Consider the following 9482-nt stretch of genomic DNA (forward strand, 5'->3'; position numbering starts at 1 on the left):
TCGCAATCCTTCTGTCCTTTAGTTGAAGGAGGTTGTTGTATTGGTCAAAAAACAAAGGCAATCCATTTACAAGAATACCACGGTATATAGCCTCTTGAACTCCACTGGTTCCTTTATGAGACGCAAAAAATTAAGGTGCTGTTGCCTAATGTAGATGGTCTCTTTCCAGTGTGTCTCCAGATGACCTTCTGTGGAAGCTGAGCAAAAGCAGTGGCGATCTCCTCAGTTACGTCATGTGGAAGTTCAGTAACACATGTACCCAAAGACATGATAAAGATACCATGTTCATTTTAGCTTTCTCTTAAGTCCACACACAAATACTACTGCTGCGTGCCGTTATGTTCTGATCAGCAATAGGAAATACATAGTTTCAGTTAAATTGATTTTAAGGGATCAAAGTAATATAGCTCTAGTTTTTAGGTTAGTCCGATGTGTCTCTTAACAACATAATTACTGATAAACTAAATAAGCATTTTAACTCACTACTCTTTCTCCAAATGTGACCGACTGAAATGTGCTTGAAGATGCTTCAGCCAGAATTCCTCTTACGTGATCAGGCCATTTTTCCTTCTTAGCTGTGTTCACGTGATGTGTCTTAAGGGGTGTAGTTAGAACAAAACCGCTTGATGTTCTCATGTATTCAAGGTTTAAGGTTATTGTTATTGTCCCACTGGGGGAAATTTGTTATGCAGCAAGGGTTTACATAATGACAGAATACAGAAGGACAACATCAACAACTACATCTACAATAAATCATGAAACTAGTGCAGGGGAATGGAAATTCATACCAAGTACAAATGTGCAAGTGTGCAAGGGTAGTGCAAGGAATGGAGCCAGAGTGCTAATTGCCATGAAGCATATCAGTAGCACTTGGGACAAAAGAGACATGGGGTCTTTAAGTCCTCCAAACAGGTGCCCTGAAATGACGGCCTGAGGGCAATAGCTCAAACACCCTCTGGAGTGGATGGTCCTGGCAGTCAATATAGCATTAGCCCTCCAAAGGTTCTTCCTGTTATAAATGACCAAAAGCTTGGCCTGACTCCTCCCTTAGATCTTACTGGCCATTTTAACAAGACTTCCAAGTCTATTCTTATTGTACAAATGTAAGTTTCCAAACCAAGCAGTAATACAAAAGGTTAAAACAGATTCAGTGAAACTTCTGTAAAGGAGAGTCATCATCTCAGTAGAAACGGTAAAAGAGTTCATTTTCCTCAGGAGAAAAAGTCTTTGCTGCACCTTTTTAGAGGTGGCATCAACGGGATTTGAAACACAGTTTGTTATCAAGAACAATACCCAAATATTTGTACTAGATTAACATCAGCACCTTTTGCAACACTTGACAGTGGGCTTGGTGGTGACTTTCTGAAATCAATAAACGTCTTTTGTTTTTAACACATTTAGATGGAGGAAAGACTCATCACACCAAGCCACAAAGTCATCCACCACCAAACCATGATCATGTCCCTCCCCTTCAAGAAGGCTGACAACAATAGAATCATCAATAAGCTTTAAGATGTGTCTGTTCTTATAGTTGCTGCGACACTCATTAGTGAACATGAATTAAAGAAGGAGGGAGAGGCAAAATCCTTGAGGGGAATCAGTGGATGAGTAGAGCTGGTTGGAGAGAACACCGTTAACTCTCACACACCGTGACCTATCAGTTTAAAAGTCCATTATCCAACTAGTCAGGTTAGGATCGAGTTTAAAGTGGCAAATGAGCCTCTCTGCGAGCAGGAATGACTGGATGGTATTGAATGTCTAAGAGAAATCAATAAATAAGAGTCTGGCATGAGTCTTGGGGGCCCTCCAAATGCTGATACAGAAAGCGTAACTGTGATGACAGCATCCTCCACACCTCTACCAGGCCCTACGCAAATTGTAACGGATCTAGTCGTTCCTCGACCTGCATTAAAACCTCATTCTTTATAAGCTTCTCAAATGACTTTATAGCTAAAGAAGTCAAAGCTACTGGCCTGAAATCATTTACCGCTTTAAGGGTATGACTCTTGGTTCCATAATGGAATGTTTCCAAAGCTTGGGGACATTCTGCAGCTTAGAGCCCAGTATTTGTATTTGTATTCGAATAAAAGTGGAACTAGGCATAACAATCCTGTTCAGGTTTTTAATACACTTCTAATTTTAGGATATTAAAGTGTTAATATAAGTGTTTTTCAATTAACTAGTATAATAATTAGGAACACTTACATGTAATATTGGTTAACGGTTTTCATAAACCCAGCAGTAAACATGTATAACCAAAAACATCATTGAAAGGAAAATCATTTTAAAATTAACATTCAGTTCTTAATCCACACTCAAGCCAATAAACTAAACTCTAAACTAACAAATGCCCATGTGAACATTGTGAACCCCACCACCACATGCCCTAACTGGAGGACGCAACCGTGACACACAGGCTGACCAAGCAGTGAGCACAGCGTGTAGGTGAACTAGCTAGGAACTACACTGTCAGACGTAACATGGGGTAATCTCCTACATGGAGCATCTTGTGAAGTTATACTTAATTTAGTATGGCTTTCACAAATAACGAAATACTTAATCTTTTGGCACATCAGCACCACATTATCAAAAGTATCAGGACTTTGAAAAAATTGTGCAAGAAACTGGTGTCTATTCGGAGGAAAGAACCACACAGACTTGGAGGAAATCGACAATAAAGTTGTAATTTTACAATTAAAAAAATCATAAGATTACGAGAATTAAGTCGTAATTTTAGGCTACGTGTTGTTTTAGAGTGGAAATAGCAGTGGAGCAGCCTTCTGCCGGCGTTAAAATGAGGAACGTGGAGTATCTTGTGAAGTGATACTGTGCCTCAGTATAGGTTGTGCGAATAACGAAACACTTAATCTTTGGGCACATCAGATCACATTGAGGCAAGGTGCTCTTCTGATCTTCTGCGCTGAGATTATGGCTTTACTCCCTTAAGATTACGACCTCTCGAAATCTCAGATTTTCCCCCCTCAATGTTGCTCTAATATATACAGTGTATATATAGTTGCGGTCGAAGTTTACATACACTCATCATGGACATGAATATCTACATACATCTTTAATAGGAACAAAAACAAAACAATATGGCGCACAAGTTAATTTATTTTGGGTTTTCTGAAATCAACACAGGGTCAAAAATATACATACAGCACACCTAGCATTTGGTTAAATGCAGTGGTGGAGGAAGTACTCAAACACTGTACTTAAGTAAAAGTACAAATAAACAGACAAAAATGTACCTTTTTACTTGAGTAAAAGTACCTGCTTTTAAGTATACTTAAAGTATTAAAAGTAAAAGTACTCGCTGAATGTATTCCGTAATGCAAAGGTCTACAATATCATTAAGTGTGCCTACTGTATGTATATTTTGTTTAATACATCAATAATATGGGCTGTGCCATTTTAATTAACAATGCTGCAGATGATGCTACTGATAACACTGGCAAACAATCTCATATCAGTTATTTGAAAGGTTACTGTTTTTATTGTTTACCCTATGTTTACCCTCTGTGACACAGTTCACACTTGGACTTATGATTCTGTGAATCAGAATTTCAGGGGTGACCTGCAGAGTTCAATGCCATTAAGCAAAATAAGAAAGAGGACTGATTATACCTTTTGAAAGTTTTTATGTAACTGTAAATAAAACCAAACACAATATAACACAATGCAAAACCATTGTGTTATACTGACTGCAATAAACACATTCAAGTCAAAGTTGTCTGCCTGAAAAAAGGGGCATTGAACACACCCAACAAAGGAATAGGCACTGATCCTAACAGGATTTCAACATATTATCTATTACAAAATTTATACTTTTGCCAGACTCTTCTTACAGGAGATGGAAATTTGGTTTGGCTCAATATAAGCATGCCAAGTAGGGTCGACAGTCTGACTTTTAAATTCCATTTCAGTGTAATTAAGACAAAGGTATCTTTAAAGTAATTACTACGATGTTAATCCTGTCATTCTATAATACCAACTAATTTTAAACCTTAACTCTGAAGGAGCACAGGGCTAAAGAGCCCCTAGCCACACAAGCAACATAACCACCGCTGTTCCAGAGATCTAGCTTCCAAGCAAACACCCAGGACCAAGACTACATTGCGTTAGCAACATGCATGTGTTACTTGCCAGTTAACGCTAGATTATAATAATTTAATCGTGTTTACTTGTTGCTAGTGGTGCATTTGAACAAGAGGCTAGCTGAGGTTACATAAGACTTCACTAACCTAAATTAATTTAACATGCAAAAGTCAGGTAGCGTTAAGCAACTTAATTTACCTCAATATGTTTCTTCAAATTTGACGGCAATTTTTTGAAAGCTAGTATCTCGTGTTTTCGAGGGAGATGGCACCGGAATCTCCATGAATCACATTTAGAACCGGTTCTCAAACAACTCTTTTATAAGCCCATGGGTGGCGCATGTCTAATGGCTGAATCTCCGTGGTGGCCTCTCGAATCCATTTTGGGCGTTTTATCACCAGTTAGTGCTGCTGCGGGCGCGCCCCGCTCTTGTTGGAGGGTCTAACATTACCTGCCCGCTTTGATTGGTTCAGTGGAACAATTCCCCTCTCGCCATTGATTACTTTAAAACTAACAAACAAAAAAAACGCAATGCGACTGACGTATAACGCAACGTATTGTAGAAATGTAGTGGAGTAGAAAGTATAGATATTTGCTGTAAAATGTAGTGGAGTAAAAGTCAAAAGTACCCACAACTAAATCTACTTAAGTAAAGTACAGATACATGAAAAATGTACTTAAGTACAGTAACGAAGTACTACTAATATTGCTTTATTGGTTTTATATTGCTTTATTGGTTTCAGTTTTCTAGTGTTCCACTTCTAGTGTAGGTCCAAAGAAGATGTTTAAGTTTTTATTCACTGAACATGAATTTGTACATTGTTTGTGGAACATTTGTTTTGTGTCTTGAACTATGATTTTTGAAATAATAGTTTTGAAATAATAATATACCTGCTCTCCCCAATGCAATCGGGATATGTTGTTTTCTTGTACCACAACTTTTGTTCAACCAGGAAGTTATCTGTTCATTTTAATACTAAACTGGGCATAAGGATGATGAAACGAACTGTCATATCATCACTGGAGCCATTCATTCTGCTCTTTCACACAGTGGAACTGAACTAGTTTGTGGGTGTGACTGTCTTTGTAGAGCAATTTATGCAACTCTGAATTTGTCTTATTGTAGACATAACATAATGTTGTTCATGTTAACCTTTGTGAAAGCAAAGCATGTGATGTCCAAAGCCTCTTTTGTTTATTAACATTACTTTGATCATTAAAGCCAATTTTCATTCAAATAAACACCATAACAGTTTTACACATGCACACCAAACAGTTTTAAAGGAAAGTCTGACAACAGAAATGTAGTTAACAGCCACTGTACTTTAATATTAATACTGGCTCTTAGTTCCATAATGAAAAAAAAGACCTGAAATTTAGTGGACATTTCAACAAAAGTAATGTACTATACATAGAAACAACAGAAAAATATTTTCCTTGTTATTGCATCCAGTATTACTAAGTGCATGCTGGACAGTGCAAATGAATAGTTTCAAAAGCATTCTCAACACCATTAACAGGTATGTATTACATATACAGAGACAGTGAGTTAAAAAAATCAAAGTAAATGTGAGGCTGAGAGCAGCAGATAATCAGTTTCTTTAGATGTCAAGTGATTAACATGGGAAAACACAGCCATTCATCTGAATTACCTTTAAATTAAAAACAAAAAAAGCACATTGAAATTTAGTTCCTTAATCACGCTTTGGCTTCCTTCTATAACACGCCCTGCATAAACACCTAGCCAGGGCAACACATGCCACTGTAATAAGACATGCAATAGACAACAAAAATACAAGTACATCGACAGAGTGATATTCATACCAGGGCATTTTATAGGACTCAGTACGAAGGTGAGAGGCACCTTTGTGCCTCATGACAAACTCAATCCAGAAGAGAGCTTGGTCCAAGGGTTTCATTGGCTGATCTCTGTGCAGCCTGGACAGTCTCTGCATGTTCACTCTGTAGGATGGTTCATGAAGTACCTCCTGTAGAGCCTGGAGAAAGACTTCTCTGTTGAAAGAAGCAACATCTAGGATTTTTGCTCCTCCTCTCACTTTGAGGCGAAGCAAGTTGTCATACTGGTCATAAAACAGAGGAACTCCAACTACAGGGATGCCATGATATATGGCCTCTTGGACTCCATTGGTTCCCCCATGAGCCACAAAAACTTTGGTCTTAGGATGTCCCAGGAGATCATTCTGTGGCATCCAGTTTAACAATAAGGTATTGTTGCCCAGGGTAGATGGCTTCTCGCCAGGGTATCTCCAAATCACTTTCTGAGGTAGTTGAGCAAAAGCTGCAGCTATCTCATCTGTCAGATCAGCAGGGAGTTGGTTGACAAAGGTGCCCAAAGACATGATAATGACACCATGCTCACCAGAACTATGTACAAAGTCTTCGAGATCCTGAGGAAGGGGCTGCGCTGGCTTACAATGAAAGCCTCCCATGTAAACAACATTGGGCATAGTTGGACGTGGGAAGTCAAAAACAAAATCAACCCTCACGAGCCACAGATCAGCTGCTTGCATTAACATGTTGAAGTCAGCCTCTGGACCTAGATATTTTTTACATACTGCTTGATAGATTGGTTTGAGCAGAAACCTCTCCATATAGAACTCCATGGAATAGAAGATCATGTTTTTCACCCTCTCAGTGAAAGTCATTTGATCAGTATGACCAGTTCCTGTCATTGGTATGTAGGACAAAGGAGAAGGAGCAATAGCAGAGTGCGCCTCCCCAGCTGGCAGCCACCTAACATTATAGATAAGTGGGAGATTCAGGTAAGCTGCCAGCAATGTTCCAGTTCCCCAGGCGGGATCAGTGAGGACAACATCATACTTACTTTCCCGAATGTCTTCCATCAACGCCTGGTCCTCAAACATTGCCTCTGCTATCTTACTTAAATCTGTATGGACCTCAACTGCTATTTGAAATAATTCAATCTGCATATTGATAAAGTTCATTAAAGAGCCACGTCCCCTCTGCATCTCTACATATTCAGTTATTGCTTTAGATATGAACTCTTTATCAAGGCCTTTGTCAACTGGAACATTGATGGTATTGTAATAAGCTGAATCCTCTTTGACATACCAACTTTTGGCTGTACGCACTATGGTTACATTATGTCCTCTTGAATGAAGGGCCTTAATGAGAATGTCCATGTTTATCCAGTGACTTCCCTCAACGGGAAAAACAAGCACTTTGGCCCCATTGCAGGTATAACCAAGAACAGAGAGAAGCAGGATTGCGGGGCAAGCCTTCAGCATGTCTAAAAAAAAAACTTTCAGAATTAACAGACATTACTGTGTAAGATGGGCATATGATATTAATATCACCTGTCGTAATGGTGGTAAAGATCACACATTTTCACTTCGTTACGGTGCCTGTGCATCTTAATCCTGTCACAATCAGACGCGAGTAGTAACGCGTTACGTTTACTCCGGTACATGTACTTTTTCTAATAAGTTGTATTTATAGGGTAGTTTTGATGCATAATACTTCTCATTCTTACTCGAGTACATTTACGATTTAAAAAAAAATGTACTTATACTCCGTTACATTAGACTACACACTTCTCGCCACTTTTATTTAATTTGTTAAATTACCTTTATTCACACGCGCACAACCTCTATGACTGCTTTGACACAGTAACATAAGAGTGAGAGAGCGTGGCGGTAGCTAACGTCAGCTAACTGAACTTCATGAAACAGAGAGGGTGTTGCTACAGCGCTAGTTTCAACGACGGAGAAGAGATTTCGGAGATTTCGGACTCTGCACCAAACTTTCAGAGAGCTCTACCTGCATCCTCTGTCTCTTGTGAGGGAGTAGTAGCAACATTCTCCGTTTCATATTCTAAAGTCCCCAAATAAACAACAGCGGAGAGACCTCCCTACTGGTTGCACAATGTTATGAAATCAACTGAAAAAGGTCGTTAACCACAACCCACCCCTTGGTATTGGGACATGGGGGTTCAGAACGCTTAGCAACAACCCTGCACCTATACATACCTCTTTGAAACAAATGTAAAGTTACAAAGAAAATCACTTAAAGACAAGTTTAGGTGAGTTTGCAATGCATGTCTATTGCACTACTGATATTTCCGTTGTGCATCTTTAAATTTTTATTTTGGGCATAACTGATACATTTGAATATAATACGTTATAGATGTTATGAATCATTATATGAAGTTTCTCACTACCTAACTAGTCATTTTTTAGATGCTTTTTTACTCATACTCAAGTCGTTATTTTTATGAATACTTTTATTTCTACTTGAGCCATTGTTATTATAATACTTTTTACTATTATAAAGTAACAATACTTTTACTTGAGAACAGTTTTTGCTTACTCTACCCACCTTTGGTCACAGTCATGTTCTTAACAAAACGTGTTTCCAAATGCAGTCTACATTTTCATTTTAAAAGAAAACAGATATTTAGCGCCTTACACGGATACCTACATTCATCATCAAAACACTTCAAGAAAACTTACTTCTTTAGTAGGTCAGTTCGGTTGAACCGGAAACTGCAACACAGGAACATTTCGAAAGCGAGGTGAGAGGCTACGCTTTTTATTTCAGAGCTGTCCATAAAAGCTGTATCGCGAGATCCCGTGCGCAAAACGTTTTTTCGTTTCATGTGTGTCCTTGATATATTCAGTGTAATCTCTGTTGGCAGGATTTCACGATTTGAATCCATGAAGTGGTATATGTCTAACAGGGAACTTCCCAGTTTAAATGGAACGCATCATTTTGGCCATTACCATATTTGTCCACATGAGTGATCGAGAACAAAGTCTGATTTCTTTAAACCGATTCTATCAACCTGTGAGTGCAAAGTAAACGTGGAGGAACTCCCCTTACTGGGACGACCTTATTTAGTGAGACGTCGCTCGTGGTGAATATTGTTAAAATGCAATTTTACATACGGAATAAATTTCCACATAGGACTTGACAAAATGTTTACGATTTTCACGTCAGTATTCTTTTGTACGGATGAAAACAAGCAGTTTCTCATGTATATCACATTATTGCAAATTTTTCATTTTCATACACTTCTGTAAAGGGGCTTTTGACTGATCTTAGTTTTCAATGTAAAGATTTTATGCAGTCCCCATCGCCCCATGACTCAATTCATGATCCTCTTCTTACTTTTACATAGAGTTGCACATGTTCAAATATGTCTAAGGAGTGTCATCGCTTTGACAACAACGTTACAATACTGGGAGTAATATAACCACCCTTTTGAGAACCAATACTCCATGACCCCTGCACAACAAATTATACATAGCGGCAACGTAATCAGTGACATATTGAACAGAAAGAATAAAACTATGTCTAATCTATTTTTGGCTTCCTTTTTAACATGCCCTGTAAAAACACCT

General features: G+C 38.5%; 1 pseudogene; it reads right to left on the reverse strand.

Moving 5' to 3' along the window:
- Positions 1-5401: 5401 nt before the first annotated feature.
- On the reverse strand, positions 5402-8665 carry LOC115805172 (UDP-glucuronosyltransferase 2A1 pseudogene; annotated as a pseudogene).
- Between the last annotated feature and the right edge of the window lie 817 nt (positions 8666-9482).

This window comes from Chanos chanos, chromosome 2, assembly GCF_902362185.1.
Source record: "Chanos chanos chromosome 2, fChaCha1.1, whole genome shotgun sequence".
Classification (NCBI taxonomy): domain Eukaryota; kingdom Metazoa; phylum Chordata; class Actinopteri; order Gonorynchiformes; family Chanidae; genus Chanos; species Chanos chanos.